At 46.7% G+C, this 16,911-nt stretch overlaps 1 long non-coding RNA gene across 1 annotated transcript in view; it reads right to left on the bottom strand.

The window, feature by feature from the left end:
* LOC137340459 (uncharacterized) overlaps positions 1 to 16,911 on the bottom strand; it is a 42,999-nt gene that overhangs the window by 10,501 nt on the left and 15,587 nt on the right. The window contains exon 2 of the long non-coding RNA XR_010966815.1: positions 15,241 to 15,349. This is a non-coding gene — a long non-coding RNA (uncharacterized lncRNA). The remainder of the gene's footprint in view (positions 1 to 15,240; positions 15,350 to 16,911) is intronic.

Here is a 16,911-nt window from a genome sequence, read left to right as displayed (position 1 = left end):
GATCACAGCTGAGTTCCACATGAAGGGTCTTCACATATAGTCCACACAAGCATGCTTCCAGCAAGGGTCCCTGGTCAGTGATCAGACGGAGAGAGCATGAGCAGTCTTCCCCTCCCTAATCCAGGGCTGCTGTAGCCAATTGTAGTACCTTACTGCCATTTCAGCTAAGATGAGCAGTCCTGCCACATCCAGTCGTGAATGGTGGTGGACAATTAAACAACTAACGGGAGGAGGAGGCTCTGCAAACATCCCCATTCTCAATGATGGCGGAGTCCAGCACGTGAGTGCAAAAGACAAGGCTGAAGCGTTTGCAACCATTTTCAGCCAGAAGTGCCGAGTGGATAATCCATCTCAGCCTCCTCCCGATATCCCCACCATCACGGAAGCCAGTCTTCGGCCAATTCGATTCACTCCACGTGATATCAAGAAACGGCTGAGTGCACTGGATACAGCAAAGGCTATGGGCCCTGACAACATCCCAGCTGTAGTGCTGAAGACTTGTGCTCCAGAACTAGCTGCGCCTCTAGCCAAGCTGTTCCAGTACAGCTACAACACTGGCATCCACCCGACAATGTGGAAAATTGCCCAGGTATGTCCTGTCCACAAAAAGCAGGACAAATCCAATCCGGCCAATTACCGCCCCATCAGTCTACTCTCAATCATCAGCAAAGTGATGGAAGGTGTCGTCGACAGTGCTATCAAGCGGCACTTACTCACCAATAACCTGCTCACCGATGCTCAGTTTGGGTTCCGCCAGGACCACTCGGCTCCAGACCTCATTACAGCCTTGGTCCAAACATGGACAAAAGAGCTGAATTCCAGAGGTGAGGTGAGAGTGACTGCCCTTGACATCAAGGCAGCATTTGACCGAGTGTGGCACCAAGGAGCCCTAGTAAAATTGAAGTCAATGGGAATCAGGGGGAAAACTCTCCAGTGGCTGGAGTCATACCTAGCACAAAGGAAGATGGTAGTGGTTGTTGGAGGCCAGTCATCTCAGCCCCAGGGCATTGCTGCAGGAGTTCCTCAGGGCAGTGTCCTTGGCCCAACCATCTTCAGCTGCTTCATCAATGACCTTCCCTCCATCATAAGGTCAGAAATGGGGATGTTCGCTGATGACTGCACAGTGTTCAGTTCCATTCGCAACCCCTCAGATAATGAAGCAGTCCGAGCCTGCATGCAGCAAGACCTGGACAACATCCAGGCTTGGGCTCATAAGTGGCAAGTAACATTCGCGCCAGATAAGTGCCAGGCAATGACCATCTCCAACAAGAGAGAGTCTAACCACCTCCCCTTGACATTCAACGGCATTACCATCGCCGAATCCCCCACCATCAACATCCTGGGGGTCACCATTGACCAGAAACTTAACTGGACCAGCCATATAAATACTGTGGCTACGAGAGCAGGTCAGAGGCTGGGTATTCTGCGGCGAGTGACTCACCTCCTGACTCCCCAAAGCCTTTCCACTATCTACAAGGCACAAGTCAGGAGTGTGATGGAATACTCTCCACTTGCCTGGATGAGTGCAGCTCCAACAACACTCAAGAAGCTCGACACCATCCAAGATAAAGCAGCCCGCTTGATTGGCACCCCATCCACCACCCTAAACATTCACTCCCTTCACCACCGGCGCACTGTGGCTGCAGTGTGCACCATCCACAGGATGCACTGCAGCAACTCGCCAAGGCTTCTTCGACAGCACCTCCCAAACCCGCGACCTCTACCACCTAGAAGGACAAGGGCAGCAGGCGCATGGGAACAACACCACCTGCACGTTCCCCTCCAAGTCACACACCATCCCGACTTGGAAATATATCGCCGTTCCTTCATTGTCGCTGGGTCAAAATCCTGGAACTCCCTTCCTAACAGCATTGTGGGAGAACCGTCACCACACGGACTGCAGCGGTTCAAGAAGGCGGCTCACCACCACCTTCTCGAGGGCAATTAGGGATGGGCAATAAATGCCGGCCTTGCCAGCGACGCCCACATCCCGTGAACGAATAAAAAAAAACAGAGATCAAGCCTGGGACATTGCTGGCCTGTACTTCTCGGTTACTCAGTACAAAAGGCATGGGGGAGAGCAAGAAAAAAAAAACCTTTAAAAAAATGTTCTCTTCACAGATTGATTTGTCCACACAGGTCACTTTTGCCACACCCAGGAAAAAAATGCTGCCTAAGATTGACCATGAAAGGCAATGACAGCCCAGCTGTATAAAAGAATACCTAAGCGTTGCTGATAAGGTGAGGTTAGAAACAGACACATTCAGACAGTTTCTAGGTGTAGACCACTACTGCCCAGAGTCCAATGGTATATTTTGTATTGTGAAAGTGCTTTTACGATTGCTAGTTTTTCAAATTCTATTGCCTGAAATTCTATTATTGAGGAGGCCCTTGTGGAGCATAAATGGTGGCATGGACCTGTTGGGCCGAATGGCTGTAATTTCTATGTTACAGGTGAAGCACTAAGGCATAATGGGGTGAGTTCTGCAGTCCCCAGATTTAGTATACTCAATCAATCCTTTCTGTATCTCTCCTGCTCAAGAGTTCAAAGTGTCAGTGTTTCTCAAGATCAAAGAAACACTTCCACAATATCCTACTGCTGCCTCATTTTAAACCTAGTGATCAAATCCAGGCTCACCTTGACTAAGACTACTCTTGTTGTCCAAACCAAATGATCGTTGTAACGGTGTCTTCAACACAGTGGGGTTAATTTTAACCCCCCAGGACGGGTGGGAGAGGGGCAGGGGGAAGGTTAAAATTTCAAAAATGGCAAACCAAACCCCAACCCACCTCCACTTCCGGTTTAACTGAGGCGGGCCAGGGGGCCGGCAACTAACCTACTCTCCAGAGGCGAGTCCCCCATTTGAATATTTTAGTGAGGCTGCGTGCCTAAGATTTTATCTGTGTTTCAGGTTTAACACTGGACGGTCAGGTTTCCCAGGCCTTGCGAAACCAGGCAGCTAAAGGAAGGCAAGATTGGCTGAATCCACTTGTGGGCCAGGAGGAGCAGGAGTGCTTCCTGCCGTCCCCTAAGCAAATCTGTTAGCCTCCCTGCGATCGGATCCACTCCCCACAAAATCTCTGATCCCCCAACCTACCTCTCTGCCACCCCTCACTCCACCCCGTTGTCTCAGGCCCCTCCAATATCTCCGGCCCCTCCAACCCATCTCTCCGGCACCCTCCACAATTTCACCGCGGCCCACATCTCTCCAGGCCCTCCTCCCGTGTCCCCCCATTGACCCACAATCTCTCCCTTCCTCCTCTCCACTCCACAGCTGCGGCACCCCAACAGCCTCTCAACCTGGCTGGCTGCGGTCGGAAAACGGAGTCTAAAAATGTTAATCAGATCCTGCCATTTCACTACAGAAGCCTGTACTTCTCCCCCACCCCTCCACTCCCTCCCCGGAAATACCAGGGCCAGTGAGTCTCAATAGCGTAGAACATTCCCCTAATCTGTGCCATAAATTTTGTGCAAGAGTTGCTTTAATATCTGGTGGGTTGAACGTACACATATACAGTAACCAGCTGGTGTTCTATTCAGTAATGTACTCTGCTCCACAGCATCCTGCATAGACCTTGTCAATGAAATTCAAGAGCCCATCACACTTCTTCCATTCATTTCATGGCGGCAGCACAGAATAAATCCCAGTCAAAAGGTGGAAATACATTCCTTTATAACCCAGACATTTAAGAAGCTGAGAGATACCCTCTTCATTTAATCCTCAAAACAAACTCTGCTCACCAGATACCGAAGGGGCATTTAATGTGTATATTGGAAGGAGGGTATTGCAGGGATGATCTCTAAAGGTCTTTTGTTCTGCACAGGTCATTACTAAAAGAAATAGTGCAGTCATTGTGATCTCCAGCCATGTATACACCAACATGTTTATTTGTACTGGCAGCTCTAATTAGTAGCACATAACATAACAGACACTGCTCAAACTTTAAGTGCTATAAAGGCTTTTATGCTGCTTCGCTGGTTTTGTGAGAGTGATGCTGTACAGTCTCCCAGTACCTCATATAGTTCCCCCCACCCCAAAATTTACTTTTTCACCTCACACTGTATGGAGCTGGTGAATCCATTGTTAATTCACAAGATCCACAAAAAGTGGGTCGCTGCTTCTGTGGAAACAAGGGGCCAGAAATTTTAGGTCTTCCACCTGCCAGTCTGCCCCAGCCCTCACCCCATCCCAAATACAGGGGGTGGATCATTTGAATAAAGGGGGGGTGAGCACCTGTACCAGTTACAGCATTTCCTGGGTGTCTGCCCCTAGGGCTGCCAGTCATTTCAGAGCAGCACCTTGCCACCCCCCCAACCCCCGTTGGTGGGAATGCAGGCCATTCCGGTGAATGATCTCCAATTTTTGTTTTTGAAAAAACCCTTCATTTTGCGATTGCTGCTTTCATGTAGGCAGATGTTGCGTCGGGGCCAATGGCGGCAGAACTGGTGACTTTTCTGGTGTTAATGTCTTCTCACCACTCCTGCCTCTTCTTTTGGTGTCAGTGTAGAAGGGAGATGGATGGCGATAGCGTCCACTCCCATTCCCAGAAGAATTTTTTCCCGTTTTAAAAAAGGCATGGAGACCTGGCAGAACCAGGTGTCACTACAAAAATCCACCCCTCTCCCCCTTACTTATGCATTGGAAGTCCATTAGGCCCAGGACTTTCACATCCAATATATGTAGGCCCTTTTATATCTGCCGAAGACATCTGTTCAACTAAACAATGGAGTTATGCAAAAAAAATCTCCTTATTCTATTATCACGATTACATACGGCACGAAATGCAACCATCTTCAGCCAGAAGTGCCGAGTGGATAATCCATCTCATCCTCCTCCCGATATCCCCACCATCACGGAAGCCAGTCTTCGGCCAATTCGATTCACTCCACGTGATATCAAGAAACGGCTGAGTGCACTGGATACAGCAAAGGCTATGGGCCCTGACAACATCCCAGCTGTAGTGCTGAAGACTTGTGCTCCAGAACTAGCTGCGCCTCTAGCCAAGCTGTTCCAGTACAGCTACAACACTGGCATCCACCCGACAATGTGGAAAATTGCCCAGGTATGTCCTGTCCACAAAAAGCAGGACAAATCCAATCCGGCCAATTACCGCCCCATCAGTCTACTCTCAATCATCAGCAAAGTGATGGAAGGTGTCGTCGACAGTGCTATCAAGCGGCACTTACTCACCAATAACCTGCTCACCGATGCTCAGTTTGGGTTCCGCCAGGACCACTCGGCTCCAGACCTCATTACAGCCTTGGTCCAAACATGGACAAAAGAGCTGAATTCCAGAGGTGAGGTGAGAGTGACTGCCCTTGACATCAAGGCAGCATTTGACCGAGTGTGGCACCAAGGAGCCCTAGTAAAATTGAAGTCAATGGGAATCAGGGGGAAAACTCTCCAGTGGCTGGAGTCATACCTAGCACAAAGGAAGATGGTAGTGGTTGTTGGAGGCCAATCATCTCAGCCCCAGGGCATTGCTGCAGGAGTTCCTCAGGGCAGTGTCCTAGGCCCAACCATCTTCAGCTGCTTCATCAATGACCTTCCCTCCATCATAAGGTCAGAAATGGGGATGTTCGCTGATGACTGCACAGTGTTCAGTTCCATTCGCAACCCCTCAGATAATGAAGCAGTCCGAGCCTGCATGCAGCAAGACCTGGACAACATCCAGGCTTGGGCTGATAAGTGGCAAGTAACATTCACGCCAGATAAGTGCCAGGCAATGACCATCTCCAACAAGAGAGAGTCCAACCACCTCCCCTTGACATTCAACGGCATTACCATCGCCGAATCCCCCACCATCAACATCCTGGGGGTCACCATTGACCAGAAACTTAACTGGACCAGCCATATAAATACTGTGGCTACGAGAGCAGGTCAGAGGCTGGGTATTCTGCGGCGAGTGACTCACCTCCTGACTCCCCAAAGCCTTTCCACCATCTACAAGGCACAAGTCAGGAGTGTGATGGAATACTCTCCACTTGCCTGGATGAGTGCAGCTCCAACAACACTCAAGAAGCTCGACACCATCCAAGATAAAGCAGCCCGCTTGATTGGCACCCCATCCACCACCCTAAACATTCACTCCCTTCACCACCAGCGCACTGTGGCTGCAGTGTGCACCATCCACAGGATGCACTGCAGCAACTCGCCAAGGCTTCTTCGACAGCACCTCCCAAACCCGCGACCTCTACCACCTAGAAGGAGAAGGGCAGCAGGCGCATGGGAACAACACCACCTGCACGTTCCCCTCCAAGTCACACACCATCCCGACTTGGAAATATATCGCCGTTCCTTCATTGTCGCTGGGTCAAAATCCTGGAACTCCCTTCCTAACAGCACTGTGGGAGAACCGTCACCACACGGACTGCAGCGGTTCAAGAAGGCGGCTCACCACCACCTTCTCGAGGGCAATTAGGGATGGGCAATAAATGCCGGCCTTGCCAGCGACGCCCACATCCCGTGAACGAATAAAAAAAATATCTAAAAACACACACACAAATTGTTACTTAATATAATAATTCCTTGCAGATTTTAACCTTCAAAACTCAGCAACCATAGTGGTTAATGTTGACTCAGTTGACGTCAGTTTTAAATCTCTAGGCATTTCTCTTGTACTACAAATTGCTACTGCAGGCCACACACTTTGGGACAGTACCAGTCAGCTCCATGTCTAGGTTGAAGAAAGAAAAGAAAGAACTTGCATTTATAAAGCATTTCTCGCGCCCTCAGGATCTCCCAAAGTGCTTTGCGGCCAACTCAGTGCTTTTTGAAGTGTAGTCTCTGTTGTAGTATAGGCAACACGACAGCCAAATTGCACAGAGCAAGCTCCCATAAACAGCAATGGTTAAAGGAAGAAACATCCTGAGTGACAGGTCAGTCTAGGCCGGAGCCCTCTTTTCTTACAGTTGTTTCTCCTTTTTACCACAAATCCACCCCACAGCTTGGTCCTGGATCTTGCACATAGGCTGAAGGAAGCTCCTCTGTTGCATGCTTAACAGTTACAAACCATGAAGGCGATTTGTTTGGACAAACTTCTTATATGACACAAGCTTGACCTTAAATGATTACATTGCATGTGCATTATTAACAATAAAGGTATCAACAGATGTAACCTGTGTCAAATGTCGGTTAAAAAAAAAATCAATTTTATTATATTCTAATAATACTTGCATTTATATAGTGCCTTAACTTATCATGCTGAAACATCTCAGTGGTTCATAAAATATTCCCCAAAAATAGTGGAGAACCAAGGGGCAAATGAGAGTGAGGAACTTAGAACAATGATACGCATTTCAGCCACAGTGCGCCGGTGGTGAAGGGAGTGAATGTTTAGGGTGGTGGATGGGGAGCCAATCAAGCGGGCTGCTTTATCTTGGATGGTGTCGAGCTTCTTGAGTGTTGTTGGAGCTGCACTCATCCAAGCAAGTGGAGAGTATTCCATCACACTCCTGGCTTGTGCCTTGTAGATGGTGGAAAGGCTTTGGGGAGTCAGGAGGTGAGTCACTCGCCGCAGAATACCCAGCCTCTGACTTGCTCTTGTAGCCACAGTATTTATATGGCTGGTCCAGTTAAGTTTCTGGTCAATGGTGACCCCCAGGATGTTGATGGTGGGGGATTCGGCGATGGTAATGCCGTTGAATGTCAAGGGGAGGTGGTTAGACTCTCTCTTGTTGGAGATGGTCATTGCCTGGCACTTATCTGGCGCAAATGTTACTTGCCACTTATCAGCCCAAGCCTGGATGTTGTCCAGGTCTTGCTGCATGCGGGCTCGGACTGCTTCATTATTTGATGGGTTGCGAATGGAACTGAACAATGTGCAGTCATCAGCGAACATCCCCATTTCTGACCTTATGATGGAGGGAAAGTCATTGATGAAGCAGCTGAAGATGGTTGGGCCTAGGACACTGCCCTGAGGAACTCCTGCAGCAATGTCCTGGGGCTGAGATGATTGGCCTCCAACAACCACTACCATCTTCCTTTGTGCTAGGTATGACTCCAGCCATTGGAGAGTTTTCCCCATGATTCCCATTGACTTCAATTTTACTAGGGCTCCTTGGTGCCACACTCGGTCAAATGCTGCCTTGATGTCAAGGGCAGTCACTCTCACCTCACCTCTGGAATTCAGCTCTTTTGTCCATGTTTGGACCAAGGCTGTAATGAGGTCTGGAGCCGAGTTGTCCTGGCAGAACCCAAACTGAGCATCGGTGAGCAGGTTATTGGTGAGTAAGTGCCGCTTGATAGCACTGTCGACGACACCTTCCATCACTTTGCTGATGATTGAGAGTAGACTGATGGGGCGGTAATTGGCCGGATTGGATTTGTCCTGCTTTTTGTGGACAGGATATACCTGGGCAATTTTCCACATTGTCGGGTAGATGCCAGTGTTGTAGCTGTACTGGAACAGCTTGGCTAGAGGCGCAGCTAGTTCTGGAGCACAAGTCTTCAGCACTACAGCTGGGATGTTGTCGGGGCCCATAGCCTTTGCTGTATCCAGTGCACTCAGCCGTTTCTTGATATCACGTTGAGTGAATCGAATTGGCTGAAGACTGGCTTGCGTGACGGTGGGGATATCAGGAGGAGGCCAAGATGGATCATCCACTCGGCACTTCTGGCTGAAGATGGTTGCAAACGCTTCAGCCTTGTCTTTTGCACTCACATGCTGGACTCCGCCACCATTGAGGATGGGGATGTTTGCAGAGCCTCCTCCTCCCGTTAGTTGTTTAATTGTCCACCACCATTCACGACTGGATGTGGCAGGACTGCAGAGCTTTGATCTGATCCGTTGGTTGTGGAATCGCTTTGCTCTGTCTATAGCATGTATGTAGTCCTGAATTGTAGCTTCACCAGGTTGGTACCTCATTTTTAGGTACGCCTGGTGCTGCTCCTGGCATGCTCTTCTACACTCCTCATTGAACCAGGGTTGATCCCCTGGCTTGTTGGTAATGGTAGAGTGAGGAATATGCCAGGCCATGAGGTTACAGATTGTGCTGGAATACAATTCTGCTGCTGCTGATGGCCCACAGCGCCTCATGGATGCCCAGTTTTGAGCTGCTAGATCTGTTCTGAATCTATCCCATTTAGCACGGTGGTAGTGCCACACAACACGTTGGATGGTGTCCTCAGTGCGAAGACGGGACTTCATCTCCACGAGGACTGTGCGGTGGTCACTCCTACCAATACTGTCACGGACAGATGCATTTGCAACAGGTAGATTGGTGAGGACAAGGTCTGCATATGTCTGCAGTTCTGTTGCAATCAAAGAAATCTCTATTCATTGAGAATTGATGCGTCTCATCTCTGTAATTTCTACACATACCAATCTACAAAATTCAGAAGAGCTAACAAAAAGCTGCCCAGCTAAACAGACACATTCAGACAGTTTCTAGGTATACCTCCTTTGAGATCAGACCACTCCTGTCCAGATTCCAATGGTATATTTTGTATTCTGAAAGTGCTTTTATGATTGCTAGTGTTTCAAATTGTATTGCCTGAAATTCTATTATTGAGTAAACTAAATCTTTTATTTTTGTCGGCAATTTTCTATCTTCTCCATAAAGAGTTGACTCTTTGCTGGGATATAGTTCCAAAGGTGCCGGTTCCTTACCGGTAACTGGTCCAAGATGTTCATGTGTGGGCCTTTGACAGTGAGATCCTATTTGACCAGCAGGGGGGAGTGGGGGAGATCACAGCTGAGTTCCACATGAAGGGTCTTCACGTATAGTCCACACAAGCATGCTTCCAGCAAGGGTCCCTGGTCAGTGATCAGACGGAGAGAGCATGAGCAGTCTTCCCCTCCCTAATCCAGGGCTGCTGTAGCCAATTGTAGTACCTTACTGCCATTTCAGCTAAGATGAGCAGTCCTGCCACATCCAGTCGTGAATGGTGGTGGACAATTAAACAACTAACGGGAGGAGGAGGCTCTGCAAACATCCCCATTCTCAATGATGGCGGAGTCCAGCACGTAAGTGCAAAAGACAAGGCTGAAGCGTTTGCAACCATCTTCAGCCAGAAGTGCCGAGTGGATAATCCATCTCAGCCTCCTCCCGATATCCCCACCATCACGGAAGCCAGTCTTCGGCCAATTCGATTCACTCAACGTGATATCAAGAAACGGCTGAGTGCACTGGATACAGCAAAGGCTATGGGCCCCGACAACATCCCAGCTGTAGTGCTGAAGACTTGTGCTCCAGAACTAGCTGCGCCTCTAGCCAAGCTGTTCCAGTACAGCTACAACACTGGCATCCACCCGACAATGTGGAAAATTGCCCAGGTATGTCCTGTCCACAAAAAGCAGGACAAATCCAATCCGGCCAATTACCGCCCCATCAGTCTACTCTCAATCATCAGCAAAGTGATGGAAGGTGTCGTCGACAGTGCTATCAAGCGGCACTTACTCACCAATAACCTGCTCACCGATGCTCAGTTTGGGTTCCGCCAGGACCACTCGGCTCCAGACCTCATTACAGCCTTGGTCCAAACATGGACAAAAGAGCTGAATTCCAGAGGTGAGGTGAGAGTGACTGCCCTTGACATCAAGGCAGCATTTGACCGAGTGTGGCACCAAGGAGCCCTAGTAAAATTGAAGTCAATGGGAATCAGGGGGAAAACTCTCCAGTGGCTGGAGTCATACCTGGCACAAAGGAAGATGGTAGTGGTTGTTGGAGGCCAGTCATCTCAGCCCCAGGGCATTGCTGCAGGAGTTCCTCAGGGCAGTGTCCTTGGCCCAACCATCTTCAGCTGCTTCATCAATGACCTTCCCTCCATCATAAGGTCAGAAATGGGGATGTTCGCTGATGACTGCACAGTGTTCAGTTCCATTCGCAACCCCTCAGATAATGAAGCAGTCCGAGCCTGCATGCAGCAAGACCTGGACAACATCCAGGCTTGGGCTGATAAGTGGCAAGTAACATTCACGCCAGATAAGTGCCAGGCAATGACCATCTCCAACAAGAGAGAGTCCAACCACCTCCCCTTGACATTCAACGGCATTACCATCGCCGAATCCCCCACCATCAACATCCTGGGGGTCACCATTGACCAGAAACTTAACTGGACCAGCCATATAAATACTGTGGCTACGAGAGCAGGTCAGAGGCTGGGTATTCTGCGGCGAGTGACTCACCTCCTGACTCCCCAAAGCCTTTCCACCATCTACAAGGCACAAGTCAGGAGTGTGATGGAATACTCTCCACTTGCCTGGATGAGTGCAGCTCCAACAACACTCAAGAAGCTCGACACCATCCAAGATAAAGCAGCCCGCTTGATTGGCACCCCATCCACCACCCTAAACATTCACTCCCTTCACCACCAGCGCACTGTGGCTGCAGTGTGCACCATCCACAGGATGCACTGCAGCAACTCGCCAAGGCTTCTTCGACAGCACCTCCCAAACCCGCGACCTCTACCACCTAAAAGGATAAGGGCAGCAGGCGCATGGGAACAACACCACCTGCACGTTCCCCTCCAAGTCACACACCATCCCGACTTGGAAATATATCGCCGTTCCTTCATTGTCGCTGGGTCAAAATCCTGGAACTCCCTTCCTAACAGCACTGTGGGAGAACCGTCACCACACGGACTGCAGCGGTTCAAGAAGGCGGCTCACCACCACCTTCTCGAGGGCAATTAGGGATGGGCAATAAATGCCGGCCTTGCCAGCGACGCCCACATCCCGTGAATGAATAAAAAAAAAATCTAAAAACACACACACAAATTGTTACTTAATATAATAATTCCTTGCAGATTTTAACCTTCAAAACTCAGCAACCATAGTGGTTAATGTTGACTCAGTTGACGTCAGTTTTAAATCTCTAGGCATTTCTCTTGTACTACAAATTGCTACTGCAGGCCACACACTTTGGGACAGTACCAGTCAGCTCCATGTCTAGGTTAAAGAATGAAAAGAAAGAACTTGCATTTATAAAGCATTTCTCGCGCCCTCAGGATCTCCCAAAGTGCTTTGAGGCCAACTAAGTGCTTTTTGAAGTGTAGTCTCTGTTGTAGTATAGGCAACACGACAGCCAAATTGCACAGAGCAAGCTCCCATAAACAGCAATGGTTAAAGGAAGAAACATCCTGAGTGACAGGTCAGTCTAGGCCGGAGCCCTCTTTTCTTACAGTTGTTTCTCCTTTTTACCACAAATCCACCCCACAGCTTGGTCCTGGATCTTGCACATAGGCTGAAGGAAGCTCCTCTGTTGCATGCTTAACAGTTACAAACCATGAAGGCGATTTGTTTGGACAAACTTCTTATATGACACAAGCTTGACCTTAAATGATTACATTGCATGTGCATTATTAACAATAAAGGTATCAACAGATGTAACCCGTGTCAAATGTAGGTAAAAAAAAAAATCAATTTTATTATATTCTAATAATACTTGCATTTATATAGTGCCTTAACTTATCATGCTGAAACATCTCAGTGGTTCATAAAATATTCCCCAAAAATAGTGGAGAACCAATGGGCAAATGAGAGTGAGGAACTTAGAACAATTAATATCAGGTGAGTCGTCTTGTTATGAATAGTTTGATTGTTTGCATTATAAATTGGATAAGGACCCCTCTAGCATGCTATACAAAGTATTTTGCACTGATTAAGGAATTAGGCATCCTGGGCTAGTAGTTTGATTGATAGCTGGGTCTGGAGTGAAGAAATGTTAGGCTTGTGAGGGAGCAGGGTTGATGATTCTTTGTGGGACTTTTGATAGACAACTCTGTGGATTTATATTTGACTACTTGGGTTCTGCTCAGCAGTCAATCCGAAGCCAGAAAAGAGGCTGAGCTAAATCTAATCCATTGTAGCATTTCACCAGTTAGGAAGCGAGTGGCCGTATTTCAAAGATTAATGTTATAACAAGAGGTGTCAGATGAGAAGCATCTTTGTTGTTTTGGCATTTTAAGGAGAATAGTAAAAAGGTTGCAATACTGTTTCAGCATTACAACAGTGACTACACTTCAAAAGTACTTAATTGACTGTAAAGCGCTTTGGGACGTCCTGAGGTCATGAAAGGCACTGTATAAATGCAAGTCTTTCTTTCTTTTCACTGTAAATATACTGTTTGTACTGAGTACCTGTTTATAGCCTAAGCTTCAGTCTGCTACAGTGTACCAAAGATGAGGGGATCACCTGGTACTGCATGATATTTTCCAGTGTGCCAGAATACAATGGGAAGGGCTCTCTGTTCAATTCCTGGGACTCACTGCATTTGCCTAGGTATTGAGGAGGTAAAGACACACTCTGATTTATAGGGGCCCAAGGTCCATATATGGGACTGGCCATTGATGCTGAGCCCAAGTAGCATAGCTAGTGTAAAAATCCATATACCTAACAGGCCCCCCTCTTATTCGTCTCCTTTCAAGGGTAAAGAGTCTGGCTTTTTCTAGCCTTTCCTCATAACTCATTCTTTTTGACATGAGGCACATGTGCAACCGTCAGGCTTTCGCAGCTTGTCAATGTTATTGACAAAAACTAACCAGCCAGATTTAAACTTTGCAGATTTCCTGAGGTCACCCAGTGCCAGTGTGATCAGCTGGTTCGCGGTTCGCTGAATGAATATAAAGCATCGAGTGAGAAGGGCAGTGAGGGCGTTTAAACTTTTCTTTCTGCCAATTTTTCACCTCCATTTTATAATAATGCGAAGAAGACTCAGAATGACAGTAGGTACCAGTGAAACTGCTGTAAGAGCAGACAGGTGAGATAAATGGGGGATCCAATGACAGACATGCAGACTGTGTTAATTCACTGCTGCAAATTGGGTTGTGGAGTCAGCCTGCATCTACTTTGAGAGGAGCTCCACATTTAGAAGGTACAGAATTAAAAATAAGAATTCATTTATGCCATGTGATCTAAACTTAAAATGTTTGTCAGCCTTGGCACAGTTAGTAGCACTCTCGCCTCTGAGTCAGAAGGTTGTGAGTTCAAGTCCCACTCCAGAGATTTGAGCATAGAATCTAGGCTGACACTCCAGTGCAGTACTGAGGGAGTGCTGCACTGTTGGAGGTGCTTTCTTTCGGATGAGATGTTAGACCGAGGGTCTGCCCTCTCAGGTGGATGTAAAAGATCCCACGGCACTATTTTGAAGAAGAGCAGGGGAGTTCTCCTGGTGTCTTAGCCAATATTTATCCCTCAACCAACACCTAAAACAGGTGATCTGGTCATTTATTTCATTGCTGTTTGTGGGACCTTGTGTGCACCAATTGGCTGCAGCGTTTATACAGTGCAACAGTGACTACCCTTCAAAAGTACTTCATTGGTTGTAAAGCGCTTTGGGCTGTTCTGAGGTGGTGCAAGGCACTGTATAAATGCAAGTCTTTTCTTTGTCTGGTGGCTAGTGTCAGGAGTGGAATCGCTCAACTTTTTCAACAACTCAGTGCCTATTTGCCATTTTAAAGAAGATTATGTCATGTGTTCCGACTGGTCTGTAAGAATAGCTGTACTTTGCTTTGCTGGCCTGGCATGAACTCAGCCTGCTGCTCTAGCATTATCTGATCGGTACTGTAAAGGGCTCCGATCCATTTCTAGAAAGTGGTGTTTGCTGACAAAAGACTGTAGAATGTTCCTGGGAAAAGCTCTACTATTCAAACCCTGTCTTCAGATAAGAAATTTGTTTCAACATTTGGATTTACTGCATTTTATTTTGTAAAACATCAACTTTAATAGCTTGATTGAATCTTTTATCATCATTCAATATTCTAAAAGTCTATTTTTGTTAAAATATTAATTTATATTCATATTTGCATACCTATCTATGTTCCTCAGCAAGCTGAAAGGTAGTGATAGTTATTTCCTTTGGAGCGAGAAAACTGAATAATTACTAAAAGTGCCACATGTACTACTGGATGCTTTTCTAAAAAAAAATTGTGATTTCATTTCTTCATCAGGACTGAAAGCTGCACCAGCCCTTGATGTGAAGGTTTCAACACACAGGAAGGAGGTGAATAAGCATCTGTCCTAAATAGTATATTCACAAACTCTCCTAATGTGCTGGTGAAAACCACTTTTACTCGCCATTCAGGGTACCGTATAGGTCACCTATGCCCATGGGAGGGAAGGTGGAGGAGAAACTGATGGCTGGGATCTTGCATCAGATGAGGAATTCATCCTTGAGGATTTAATGAAAATGAAGGCCTATAAATTATTCTCATAGGAAGATTTATGATGACCTCAATATTCCCTGCCCTGTACAAGCATCATGCCAGTTACTTGATCATTGATGGCATTGACAGTTACCTTCTTTATGTCTGGTTTTGGGGTTTGAAGCTCTGGTGTCAGATGTCCCAAAGATTCCCCTATTGTTCATTAGCCCAATCTGGATGAGTTGGGGTTCCTTCATCTGTATCTGTAAGAATGCACAATAACAGAAAGTGGCGAGACAGAGGGTTCATACTGATTATTTTGTCTGATTTCACTCCTGTGGTGCACCTTGGGACGTTTCACTGTGTTAAAGGTGCTGTATAAATGCAAGTTGTTGTTGTTGTCATCGTCACCCACATCACTGAATTGCCAATCTCTGTTGTGGAACAGAGGGAAAGTCATTAGGGCCACTCTCAGATAGCTCTTTGGCAGCCAGTTCAAAGCTGGATCAAGCTACTGTGTCAATCACAGTTGCAGTGTGGCCCACAGAAACGGGGAAGAAAAACAGTGGGAGAGTTAGTGTAATTTTTTTAAAATCCTCCCCCCAATATGGTAACATTTCCCTTCAAAAGATTGCACTGCATAATTTGCTTTTGCCTCTTCACACTCTTCAGCTAAATAATTCATGAATTTTTTTTAAAAGTATTTTTCTCTCTATCTCTCCTCTGCTAGTCCAACAATTACTAGTGTTTAAAATTAATAAGTATTACCATTGCTGACCTTCAGATATATATATATGTCAGGAGACCTCCTCCAGCTGCATACTTTCAATCACACAAAACAGTCAGATTGATAGCTTTGTTCCCCTCAGCGACACAAAATTTGACAGATATTTATTAATAATTTAAGTCTATTCGTATTAAGATGTTAGAATATTGAATAGTGTACAATAAATCATTGTGGTCACATCTCCATTGAAATTGCTTAGAGTGCCAGAGTTGGCCTTTAGTTCTATTCTCATATTAACCTTGACAGCGATCATTGACAGTCATCTCATTATGCTTGACTTAAAGACTTTCATTTGCTCTAAACGAAGATGGTGGTTAGGCTATTACGAAGGATAAACTATCAACTTTTATACAATGTCAAAAATGTGTAAGTATCTACAGATTAAATACTTCTGCTGCAGCATTTATTATTTTTATTGAAAGTCGTTTCTTAATTTGGGGAACCAAGATTCGTTTAACACCCTTATCTGTTCTTAACACTGGCGTTGATGGGGAATATTTCCTTGAGGGAACATTCTTTCTATTCTCCTGGTATTACTTGGCTTAGAAGCCATTATTGTTGGTATCAGAAGTTCAATGTAACTCACTATAATGCATTCTAGGGTAGCTGTGCACAGCGAACATTAAGATGATTGACATCTGCCATTTATACTTACATATGCACTCTGCATGTTGCTAAAAGTAAAGTAAGAAGAAAAGAACTAAAATGAGATTCAGTTGGGTCTGCCCATTAGCTAAGGCCAGGGAACTGTTTAGCTGTGGTCAGCCTAAAAGTTAATTATTTCATACCCTCAAGGCCCTCAGCACAACAATTCTATCCAGTTTCACAAGCAGAGAACGTTAATCAATACAGACCTTTGGACTCACATTGACATCCAGAGTATTCATCAACTGTCCTCAACTCTGCTGTCCAAACACATTTACCTACTTATGGACCCCTCACACTCACACCGTCAGGATGGGGGGGGGGGGGGGGTTCCATTGCTGCATTCATCACTCCATTGGAGGACGACCAACATCACCAGCCTCCTCAGGCATG

Source organism: Heptranchias perlo, chromosome 22 (genome assembly GCF_035084215.1).
Source record: "Heptranchias perlo isolate sHepPer1 chromosome 22, sHepPer1.hap1, whole genome shotgun sequence".
Lineage (NCBI taxonomy): Eukaryota > Metazoa > Chordata > Chondrichthyes > Hexanchiformes > Hexanchidae > Heptranchias > Heptranchias perlo.
This window is presented reverse-complemented; position numbering and strand designations above follow the sequence as displayed.